We start from the raw sequence: 12,503 nt of genomic DNA, 5'->3' as shown, positions 1-12,503 counted from the left end.
CCTGGTGATTGAAATAAATTACTTTGTTAAATTGCAAGGCAGGTTGACCCATCTGTTGGCCCATGAATGTTCAGATTCTCAGAGGGTTTATTATTCCAAATAATGACTGCCATATGCAGCAGTAAACAGTTCCTTGAAAACTGACTGAAGGAGTTGGTGCTACTTTTGAAGGCAATTTATAAAGCTATTTGTGTTCTCGTGAAGGATCTGCCCTTCAACTAAACTTCCAGCAGTTGTCTTGATCTGTTTATGCTGGCCGAGTCACCTTGTTCTCTTTGGAGACGAAAGATGAATGGAAGAAAAGAAACATGTTCCAGAAGCACCTACTATGTGCCTGACACCGGCACAGCCGACAATCTCCATTCCCTTTGTTCAGAGGAAGTGAAAGGCTAAGACTGGGCTAAAGGCAAACGTTTGACAGGTAGAGACCTAAAGAGGTCAGCACCTAAGTGCTCAGAAAGAGAGGGGAGAAGGGGTGGGTGCCTCCGGGGTTTGCCAGGACCTTTGGAGGAGGAAGCCTGCCCCCTTTCAACAGCACCTACCCCAAGGCACCTTTGGTCGGGCAAAAGCTGTGGCTGCCTCCGTGGTTGGTCTCTTCCAAGCACTGATCAGCTAAGCCTCCCAGCAACTCTGTGAGGAAACAGAAGGTCAGGGAGGTTAAGTGAATCATCCAAAGACAAATGTTAAGTGGCCCAACTGTGACTGGAACCCTGACCACCTGACTCCAAGACACACTGTGCTCTTTCCAGCAGGCCCAAGCATCTGATGGAAGGGCTTTACACTGGAAAGCATAAGCCACCTGCAGTGGGAATTCTGTGCACTCATAATTCAGACCCCTGGGAGCAAAAGAAGTAAAAGAATATTTATGCCCCCTCTCTGGTTGTGCAAACAGCACCATTCTGATAACACCTATTCCTTTTCTTGGTAAATGAGCCCCACTGTTCTCTTCCAGAACTTCTCCTTTCAGGAGAAGAGGCCAGAGTCTTTTTTTGGACTCCCACTGGCAGGAATCTAATAAGAGTGTTTTAAAGACAAAAACCTGTGGGTCCTTTCTTCATATGTGGCTTTCCTTACTTTAGATCATCCTCATTTTCAGTTCCTGGGGAGAATGCATGCTCTGCTCACACAAGGTCTATAAACTGCTCAAGCACAGACTATCCATGATTCGTTCATGATGTTCAGTGACTCACTGTGGCCAGGCTACAGATGTGAAATGGCTGATGGATGGCCCAAAGCCGCACATGGCTGGCTCTTTTGGTATTCAACTGCAATATTAATTATGTGTGGAAAGGTATTTTTTTCTCTTGGTGAAAAATAAAATGGCTAATATACAGTATGGAATGAGTGTGCTGGAACAACTCCTTTCTTAACAGGAAAAGAGTAAAGCCTTTAAAAGAATAAACGTCTGTGTGTGACATGATGACAATGGGATTTTTCTGACGAGCTAAATGAATAAGCACACTCTTTGATTTGTGCCAGTGCAACAAGTCTCTCAATGCTTCAAAGGGCGTTGGAGATGCCGACAGTCTCCATTCCCTTTGTTCAGAGGGAGTGAGAGGCTAAGGCCGGGCTAAAGGCAAACGTTTGACAGGCAGAGACCTGAAGAGGTCACGCCTAAGTGCTCAGCAAGAGAGGGGAGAAGAGGTGCCTCCAGGGTTTGCCAGGACCTTTGGTGGAGGAAGCGTGCCCCCTTTCAACAGCACCTACCCTGAGGCGCCTCTGCTTGGGACAAAGCTGGGCCCTGCCTCCCTGGCTGGTCTTCTCCCAAGGCCAGAAGGAATCACACTTGGTCTTTTGCCATCAGCGTGTATTCTGAGGAGAAGGCTAGAAATTAGGTTTGTTCTTTCCTTCCACCAAAGATGGAGCCAGAAAGAAACAAAGCCTACATTAAGAGCCTTAGGGATTCTAATTCACAAAAATGAAGTAAATACGTTTAACATCAGAAAAAGTCACCCAGGCAATCTTCACCGAGAAAAAAAATTATGTATTTTCTTTATTCAAATCAAAAGCAAAATATATATGATCATAAAAGCATACGGTACAATCACAGGAAACAGAAACAAAGCCAAAGTCAGAAAATCCCAAATGAGAAATAGTCTACAGAGTGACCACGCAGCTCACTACAAAAGTCATAGAAAGCAAGGACTGAGGGACTGCCAGAGATTGAATGAGCCCGAGGAGAGGTGGTAACTGCGAGCGATATGGGATTCTAGATTGGATCCTGGATCAGGAAAGGACATTAGTGGGACAATGAAGAAATTTGTAGAGCAATTAACAGTACTTAGTAGTTTATCTGTAGATTGGTTACTCATGTTCTATCAATGTTCATTTCCTGGGTTGTGTTCATTGTACTAGGGTTATGTAAGATATTAACATTTGGAGAAATCTTTGTACCATTTTTACAAGGTTTTTAGTAAATCTGAAGTTATTAAAAATAAATAAATCCAATGATGCAGAAAGGCTGACAATGAAAAGTACAGCCCCTGGGTCCTTCACCCAGGTCTATTCCCAGAAGCAATCACTTTTATGTTTCCTCAAATAGTTACCCATGTATCATGAAATATTATGCTTAAAATACTATGTCTCCGTTTATAAATTTTAGGTAATATTATGGACTTCCTGACATGAAGGATGAGAATTTGGCTCTCTTTCATTAGCCCCTATGCTCTTCCTTATTCTTTTTTTTAAACTTTCTATTTTGAAGTTGTTTTAGACTTTGAGAAAAGTTGCAAAGACAGTAAAGAGAGTTGCTGTATACACTTCACCCAGTTTCCCCTAATATTGACATCTCAATCAACCATGATACAATTATGAAAACGAAGACAGTCACATTGGTACAATACTGTTAACTAAACTATAGACTTTGCTTGACTTTCTCTTGTCTTTCCATTAATGTCCCTTTTCTGTTCCAGGATCTGGTCCAGGATCCCACAATGCATATAGTTATCATGTCTCCTTGCTCTCCTCCAACATGTGACAGTTCCTCAGTTTTTCCTTGTATTTCATGACCTTGACACTTTGAAGAGTACTGGGCAGAGATTTTGCAGACTGACCCCCTCCCCCAATTGGGTTTGTTGTTTTCTTAGGATTAGATTTATAGCTTTGGGGGAGGTATACCCCAGCAGAGATGTGTCCTTCACGACATATCAGGCAGTATGATGTCAAGATGTCTTTTACCAGTGATGTTAACCTTGATCACTTGATTAAGGTGGTAGCTGGGAGATTTGTCCAAGGAATAGTTACAATTCTCCCTTTTCATTAGAAGCAAATCCCTAAACCCAACCCATACTCAAGGGGAGGTGACTTAAACTCCAAATACTGGAAGGAGAATTAAAAAAAAAATTGGGGGTATCTGTTAAAACCACCAAATAAATAAATACTTCAGGGAAGCTATTTGAGGCTATGCAAATTTCCCATTTCTCTTTAAAGTTTTGCCCATTATTTTTAGCAGTCATTACTGGATCTTCCCAGCAGTAATTATTACTGTGGTGTTCTAATGGTGATTTTCTATTTCCCCCATTCCTTCTACATTTATTAATTGGAATTATCTGTGAGGAAGTGGTGTCCCTTCTCCATTTATTTATTTATTTGATCATATATGTATTTTAGTATGATTTCATGGATATTTATTTTATTTTTGGATTATAATCCAATACTATCATTATTCTTTTGTTGCTCAAATTATTCCAGTTTTGGTCACTTGGAACTCTGTTCAGGTTGACTCCTGTATCCTTTTTCTTTTTTAATTAGAGAAGTTGTGAGTTTACAAAACAATCATGCTTAAAATATAGGTTGTCCTTATACTACCCTATTATTAACACCTTGCACTGCTGTGGTACAGTTATTACAACTGATGAAAGCACATTTTTATAACTGTACTATTAATTATAGTCCATGGTTTAACTTAGGGTTTACTGCTTGTGTAGAGCAGTTCCATTCATTTTTAAACATTTATTATTCTATTACCATATATACAAACTAACATTTCCCCCCTTAACCACATTCAGATATATGTTTCGGTGCTGTTAATTATATTCACAGTGGTGTGCTACCAATCACCAGCATCCATGACCAAAAATTTCCATCATGCCAAATAGGAACTCTAGACATTTTAAGCCTTAACTCCTTATTCTCTATCCCCACCCAATCCCCTGGCAACCTATATTCTAGATTCTGACTCTATGAATTTGCTTATTCTAATTATTTCATATCAGGGAGATCATGCAATATGTGTTCTTTTGTGTTTGGCTTATTTCACTCAATATGCTGTCTTCAAGGTTCGTTCCTGTTATTGCATGTACCAGAATTTCGTTCCTATTTACAGCTGAATAATATTCCATTGTGCATATGTACCACATTTGTTTATCCACTCATTGGTTGATGGACACTTGGGTTGTTTCCATCTTTTGGCAATCGTGAATAATGTGTCTATGAACATTAGAGTTCAAATATCTGTTTGAGTCCCTGCTTTCGGTTCTTTTGTGTATACACCAGAAGTGGAATTACTGGGTCCTATGGCAATTCTATACTTAATTTTTCTGAGGACCTACCAAAATGTCTTCCACAGCGGGGCCACACCATTTTACATTCCCACCAGCAATGAATGAGTGTTCCTATTTCCCCACATACTCTCCAACACTTGCCAATTTCTGTTGTTGTTGTTTTTTTAAAAGAACAGGTATGAAATGGTATCTCCTTGTGGTTTTGATTTGCATTTCCCTGATGGCAAATGATTTTGAGAAGCTTTTCATGTGATTTTTGGCCATTTGTATATCTTCTCTGAAAAGACATCAATTCAAGTCTTTTGCCCATTTGCTAAATTGTTTGTCTTTCTGTCTTTTTGTTACGTTAAAGGATATCTTTAAATATTCTGGATATTAAACTTTATCTAATCTGTGTTTTCCAAATATTTTTCCCCATTGTATAGATTGTCATTTTACTTTCATGATAAAGTCACTTGAGGCACAAAAGTTTTTTATTTTGATCTGGTCCCATTTATCTATTTTTTGGTGTTGTTGTTTGTGCTTTGGGTGTAAAATCTAAGAAACCATTGCTTAACACAAAGTCCTGAAGATGCTTCTCTACATTTTCTTCTAGTAGTTTGATAGTTCTGGATCTTGTATTTAGGTCTTTGATCCATTTTTTAGTTGATTTTTCTACCAGGTGTTAGATAGGGGTCCTCCTTCAGTCTTTTGCAAATGGAGATCCAGTGTTTGACATGCCTCCAAATATTTTTTAGCATCTTCTTTACTTTCTGGCACCAAAAAGCTCATGGCTTATATTTTCACTCTCCCAGCCCTAGAATTGGCCATTTTTCCAAGTATATCTGGTTCCTTTTATTGGAGAATGGTATATTTAGAAGCCAAGATTTAGAGCAAGGTGGGTTCATTGCACAGGGGTGTCACTGCTTCTAGGCCCTCTTTGTGGACAGGGCTATGGTATGTATGTCTGAATACTAACCCATGTATACATGGCTGTATATTTTCATGCCTGTGTCTATTTATCTGTATACATGTTAGAATGAACATGATTTCATATTGATATCTTTGACTCCAACTCAGCACCACAGGGGTCATTCTAGCATTGTCCTCTTTACTAACCTGTATCATCTTTCTCCCATGGTGAAAAACCCAGCTCTCATTATCTATAATATACTTAATTATTTGTTCAAATTGTACATGTAATGTCTTTTCAGCATTGCTAACCTGTATACCTGTGAGAAGCAAATTTACTGACTAGAATATAGTGTTTATATATAAGTACTTCTTGTCTTTAGCCTTAGAACAATGCTATACATCTTCTCCATCAGATATAATTGTGTTAAAGTCACACAATTGTAATGTAGTTAGATTAATTTGTCAAAGACTATATTCCATCCTGGATTCCCCCATTATCCTGGTTGATTTTAATTTCCATACAATAAATTCATTCTTTGCTGTGTACAGATCTATGGGTTTTGACAAATGCATAGAATCATATCCCCACCATCATAATAACACATAAAATAGGTCCTTTCCCCTCAAATGCCTTCATGCTGTCCTTTGTATTCAAAAATCTCCTTCTAACCCCTGTCTCTGTCAACCAATAATCTGTTTTGCCATTGATGTTTTACCTTTTCCACAGTATCATGTAAATGGAATCATATAATACATTTGGTTTTGTGTCTGGTTTCTTTCACTTAAAAAAATGATTTAAGATTCATCCATGTTGTTGCATGAATCAATAGTTCATTAATTTGCCAAATAGTGTTCCATTGTGTAGTTGTACACAGTTTGTCCATCCAATTATCAACTGAACATCTAGGTTATTTTCAGTTTGGGGCAATTATGACTAAAGCCGCTATAAACATTCACATATAAGAATATAACTTTTCATTCCTTTGGGTAAATACTTAGGAGTATGATTGCTGGGTTGGATGGAATATGCATGTTAACTTTAGAAAAACTACCAAACTGTTTTCCAAAGTGGCAGAACAGCTTTGCATTCCCATCAGCAATATGTGAGAGCTCCAGTTTCTCTAAATCCTCATCAGCATTTGGTTTTGTTAGTTTTGTTTCCCTTCTAGCTATTCTAATAGGCATACAGTGGTATCTCATGGTGGTTTTAATTTGCATTTCTCTAATGACTAGTGATGCTAAACATCTTTCCGTATGCTTATTTACTATCTATATATCTTCTTTGGTGAGGTGTCTGTTCAGATGTTTTACCCATTAATCATTGGGTTTTTAGTGCTTTTATTGTTGAGTTTTAACTGCTCATTGTATATGTCATGTATAAGTCCTTTATCAGATATGATTTGCAAATATTTTCTCCAAGTCAAAGACTTCTCTTTTTATTCTCTTAACAGTTACTTTTACAGGGCAAAAATTTTGACAAAGTCCAATTTATCAATATTTTTCTTTTGTAGATTGTGCTTTTAGTGCTACCTATTAATTAAAAAAAAAAAAAAACCCTCTTTACCAAACCCAAGGCTGCTCAGATTTTCTCCTTTGTTTTCTTCCAAAAGCTTTATAATTTTACATTATCTATTTAGAACTATGATCCATTTTGAATTAATTTTTTGTGTAAGGTATAAGTTATGAGTCCAGGTTTATTTTTTGCATATAGATTCCAGTTCTTACAGTAGGTAGCATTTGCTGAAAAGACTTTCCTTTCTCCACTGAATGCCTTTGCATCTTTACAGAAGTCAGTTGACTGAATTCATCTGGGTCCATTTCTGGGGTTTCTATTCATTATCACACTGTCATCATTACTGTAACTTTATATTAACTCTTGAAGTCATGTAGTGTGATTTCTCCAAATTGATCTTTTCAGAATTGCTTTTGCTATTCTTTTTTTTTCCATATAAATTTTAAGATCAGCTTGTCGATATCTGCACAAACTCTGTTGGCATTTTGATAGGGACTGCATTGAATTTAACTGGTCAAATTGTAGCAATATTTTGACTTCTAATTCATGAACACTATATATCACTCCATTGTTTAGGTTATTTATTTAATTAGTGTTGTGTAATTTTCAGCATATTGATCCTGAACGTATTTTGTTAGATTTATGCATATTTCTTTCTATTTTTGATGTTATCTTAAGTGGTATTTTTTATTTCAAATTCCATTTGATTACTTCTGGTATATAAGAATACAGCTGCCTTTTATATATTGATTTTATGCTCTGCTACCTTGTTAAACTCATTTGTTAGTTTGGAACGCAATGTGTAAATTCTTTGGGATTTTTTACATGGTCAATCATGTTGTCTGTGAATAGCAATCATTTTTACTTCTTCTTTTCCTGTATGTATACCTTTTCTTTTTTTTTTGCTTGTTCAACTTCACTGAAAAAGAGTGGTGAAAGAGAACATTCTTGCCTTGTTTCCAGTCTTCAGGGAAAGCTTTCAGTCTGTTACCATTAAGTATAATGTTAGCTATAGGTTTTTCATAGATGCCCTTTATCAGGTTGAATAATTTCCCTTCTATTCCCAATTTTCTGAGAGTGTTCATCATGAATGAATGATAAATTTGTCAAATGTTTTTCCTGCATCTATTGAGATCATAGGGCTTTTCTTCTTTAATCTGTTAATGTAGCAAACTACATCCATTGATTTTTGAAAGTTGGACCAGCCTTGCATTCCTGGAATGAGCCTCACTTGTTTGTAATGTTTCTCTTTTTAAATATTATTGGATGCAATTTGCTAATTTTTTTAATTAAAAATTTTTTTCTTTATTTTCTTTTAAATGTTACATTAAAAAAATACGAGGTCCCCATATACCCCCCATCCCACCCACCCCACCCCTCCCACATCAACAACCTCTTCCATCATCACGGCACATCCACTGCACCTGGCAAATACATTCTGGAGCACCGCTGCCCCACATGGACAGTCAACCCAGTGGGCCACGGCAGGACACACAATGTTCAGTATCCATCCCTGCAGCACCACCCAGGACAACTCCAAATCCTGAAAATGCCCCCATACCATATCTCTTCTTCCGTCTCCCTACCATCAGCAGCCACCATGGCCACCCTCTCCACATCAATGCCACAATTTCTTCCCTTACTAATCACAATAGTTCCCCAGCAGAATATTTTGTTAAGGATATTCTTGAGAGATATTGGTCTGTGGTTTTCTTTTTTCTTGTACTGTCTCTGGTTTTTGTACAAGTCAGGGTAGGGTATAGAGACAGAAGCGTAGATAGCAAGGGAAATCTCTAAAGACTGTGGATCATTTTAGAGGTTGAACAGGAGGCAAATCAGAGCAGCAGGTGAAGCAAAATGAGGTTGAAAGATATAAATCTAACACTGTGATAAAAAAAAAAACACATGAACTTTTAAAACTGGATATTAGATTTATATATGGATTTATGCAATTGAAATTCAAACAAAATTCTGTCCTGTCCTGAGGAGGAAATGGGACTTAGGGACAGCTGACCCCAGAACCATGTAGTCCTCTTCTCCTTGTTCTCCACAATTAGAAGGAATTTGGCCAAGGTCATTTTGGATCAATTGCTGCATAATGTTTACAATGTCAACTGCACTCTCCTAGATTTACTAACTGAATTTCAAAGTTTAATATGAAGAAAGTACATATGTTCCCTATTAATATCCTGGCTTAGGGGAAGTTACATGAATTTTAGCTACACTTTCAAAATAAGTTAGAGATAAAAACACAAGACACACAATGATATTAAGGTCTGGACTCTTGGAATACAAAGTCAGAAAATATTGGCCTTAGTATCATGTGTGTTAATAAATATTGTTGGATGAATATGTACATTTAAAACTTATTATACTCTTGGAATGATTTTTAAGCCCCATGCTACTCAAATTTTTAACATTCTCTGTTTGGCAAAACAAAATGTGAATTTTTCTTAAATAGTCTCATTCTCTTTGACTCGCGACCTATTTGTGTCCTTGAGTAAAACTCACTCCATGAGTTTCTGGCTGATCATCCAAATCCAAAGTGTGATCCAATGTCCAAAATGATATTTTATTCACATTTGTCTCAAGAGACAGTGCACTGCCATCGGTCAAGAGCAAATGAGGTTATAACCTGCACTTAATTGCTCTGTTTCAAATTTAGAAGGAGGTTCTCAACCTACAAGTGTGCCTCTTTCCCCAGCCAGTGGGTGGGGCTCTGAAGTATTGAGCCTTCAATATCTGCATACAAATAACTGTTATGATTTGCTGTTTCCCTGTGCCAGGAACTCTGCTGAGTCCTTTATATACAACATCTCATTTAATCCTCAAACCAGCCTACGTTGCTGTCAATAGCTTCCCCCTTTTTTAATGAGAAAATGCATCTGAATCCAGGAGGTGGTGGGCACTGAGATAAGAGTTCCCAAAATGATGCCTCAAATTTCTATCCGCAATACAATTTTTATCATTGAGAACAACCATGAGTCCAACTCATAACTCAGATTTTGCTGTGTGCATGTGTGTATGTGTGTGTGTGTTTACCAGAGTTTGGGCAGGAAAGAGAAGAGGGGTGGAGGTGACCAGGAAAGACACATTCATTGCATGCCAGTATCAGCCACTAGATTGGGCACTTTACATTATCTTATTTAGTTTTGCACAAATATTCAGATAGATATTATCACTATTTTACAGAAGAGAAATTTAAGGCTTAAGGCTTAAGAGGTAGCGGCAGCCTTCAAACCTAGGTCTGACTGTCTCCAAAGCTCAAGCTCTTCCAATAAATGCACCATGATTTTACTGGTTTTTTTCTTAAATGACAAAAGGTGTCAGTAGCTTAGATTGCCATTCTAATTTTCTATTTTACCTATCTCTTTCACACTGGAAATCGGGTTCCAAATATAGAGTGGTGAAAACTTTGGTGGCCAAATAGAATCCTTTATCCAGAAGCCCAAATTTACTTGCACTCAAAGAGGTTACAATAGCAGCATAGTTATTAACATCTGTTATATTCAGGCCAGTATTTTTAAGTTAATTGTTGAAATCTCTAAGCAAGTTATACGGTGATGTCTTTGCCAAAAGTTTTCAAATATCGGCTCCATGAGCTTAGGCATAGTCTCCCATGCCTAAAATATTGCTTAACATAGAACAGGCACACAAAAAGCATTTATTGGGGAAATAAATGTTTTGCAGCACATTAAACCAGCATTTAGTTCACAAGTACCATCTGTGAGGTTGCAATAAATAGCTTTCCCCCTGTGTATATGTCTCTGTTTATCAGAAGATTAGAGCCTAAAAGGGGAAACCTTTCCCCAAACCTAGATGAAAGCAGATGAGGGCACTCCTGGCAATAAATTTACAGCATAATGCCTGGCACATAGTAAATGACCAAGAAATATTTGTGGAATTAATTATTAAAGAAGAAGTGACATATATTTAATGCTTACTCTTTATCAGATATTCTACCTGCTTTATCTCATTACAACATCCTGTGGCTGACACTGCAATCATTCCTATTTCACAAGTAAGGCTTAGAGAGATTAAGTAGCATGACCAAAGTCAGAGTCAGTGTGCAGCAGAACTGGGATTCAAACCAGGATGGCCTGATTTCAGAACCCTCAACCTGAGTCACCCCAAAGTACTTGGTAAACCTCCCAAACCCATTCCTTCCTAAAGGCCAGCGTACATGGCTGGCTCATCATCAGTCAAGCCTCTGCCCAATGTCACTTCCTCAGAAACCGTCCCTGACCCTTCCTACCAGCCACTCTCTTGGGATCCATTAGGATGCCTTCACAGCAAGGACCACCATCTAACATTCTCCTGTCTATGATTTTATTATTGTCTACTTCCTGAAAGACTTGAGCATCATGAAAGCAGAGACTCATTCTGTCCTGGTTCCTGGAATCCCCAGTCTGGAGCTGAGTGTAGCACAGTGAGGCACTCCTTAAACACATGCTGAATTACTGACTGAGTGCTGCAGGCCCAATTAGAACAACGCCTGGAACATCGACTGGTGTGTGTCTCTAAGCCACATCAGTGCCTCTCTGCCTCAGGCAAGAAAATTTATATATAGGTGGACCAAGGAGCAATTTTTCCATGCAAAGAAGAAGCCTCAATGACAATGTTGTAGCATGCTTTGTAATCTCTCCAACAAAGGCACACTACTGAATAAAAATAATTTCCATCTATTCAAGGTTTTATAAGACCAAAATGTCTGTCTTTCCTGGTTTTAAGACTGCTTCTCAATGGCCAACCCTAATCCAAGGTTTGGGAGGGTAGATTTTATTGCAGAAAACTTTCTCTGGCCCAGTTCCAACATTTAATGGAGAATATTAGCAATATTTCTTGGATCAGACTCTCTTAAGTCTCTCAGTTCCCCTAACGCATGTCTGAATGAAATTGATATATGTGACATGCATCTTGTTTTCGACCCTTATAAATGTGTTTATCATCAGTATAATTGATCCACAGATCTCCAACCAGACTTAAACCTCACACATTGCTGCCATGTTTGTTTCTTCAGAAAATTTGGTCGTTCTGATAACACCACCTTCCTCTCCATCCTCTTTGCTTTGCCCTTGCTTTTCCACCTACTTGGAACTGCTCAGAGCCCACTCTGTGCCCTGGAAGTGCTGTCCTCTAAGTTTAGAATTCCCTTTCCTCCTGCCCATATCTTCCTTTTACTTTTTTTTTTTTTTTCACATTTATTTATTTCTTACCACCACCAGTCTCCCCATTGTTTGTGCTCACTCTCTGCTCTCTGTTCATTAAGTGCTATCTGCGTCTGCTCGTTTTCTTTTTAGGAGACACCAGGAACCAAACCCAGGACCTCCCAAGTGGTAGGCAGGCACCCAATTGCTTGAGCCACATCCGTTTCTCCTTTTAGTTATTTTTTAAGATTCAGCTCTGCTGCCCTACCTCCCCTTTCCTGACATCACTCCCCCTCCCCCATTCACTCACACATATTTACCAGGTTAAGTTGGTTGATCTTCCTGACTTCTAAAAACACTTTGTGTGGAACTTTGATGTAATTATCTGCTTACCTGTTGGTTTCCCTCACTGTTCTACGGGCTCCTGGAATGTCTACTTGATGCATC

The 12,503-nt window shown here is 38.2% G+C and overlaps 1 long non-coding RNA gene across 1 annotated transcript in view; it reads right to left on the bottom strand.

Moving 5' to 3' along the window:
- Positions 1-558: 558 nt before the first annotated feature.
- Positions 559-12,503, bottom strand: part of LOC111764489 (uncharacterized) — a 44,665-nt gene continuing 32,720 nt past the window's right edge. Inside the window, exon 6 of the long non-coding RNA XR_009185785.2 lies at positions 559-630. This is a non-coding gene — a long non-coding RNA (uncharacterized lncRNA). The remainder of the gene's footprint in view (positions 631-12,503) is intronic.

Source organism: Dasypus novemcinctus, chromosome 5 (assembly GCF_030445035.2).
Source record: "Dasypus novemcinctus isolate mDasNov1 chromosome 5, mDasNov1.1.hap2, whole genome shotgun sequence".
In the NCBI taxonomy this organism is placed as follows: Eukaryota; Metazoa; Chordata; class Mammalia; order Cingulata; family Dasypodidae; genus Dasypus; species Dasypus novemcinctus.
Note: the sequence above shows the minus strand (reverse complement) of the source record. Positions and strands in the feature narration are given on the sequence as shown.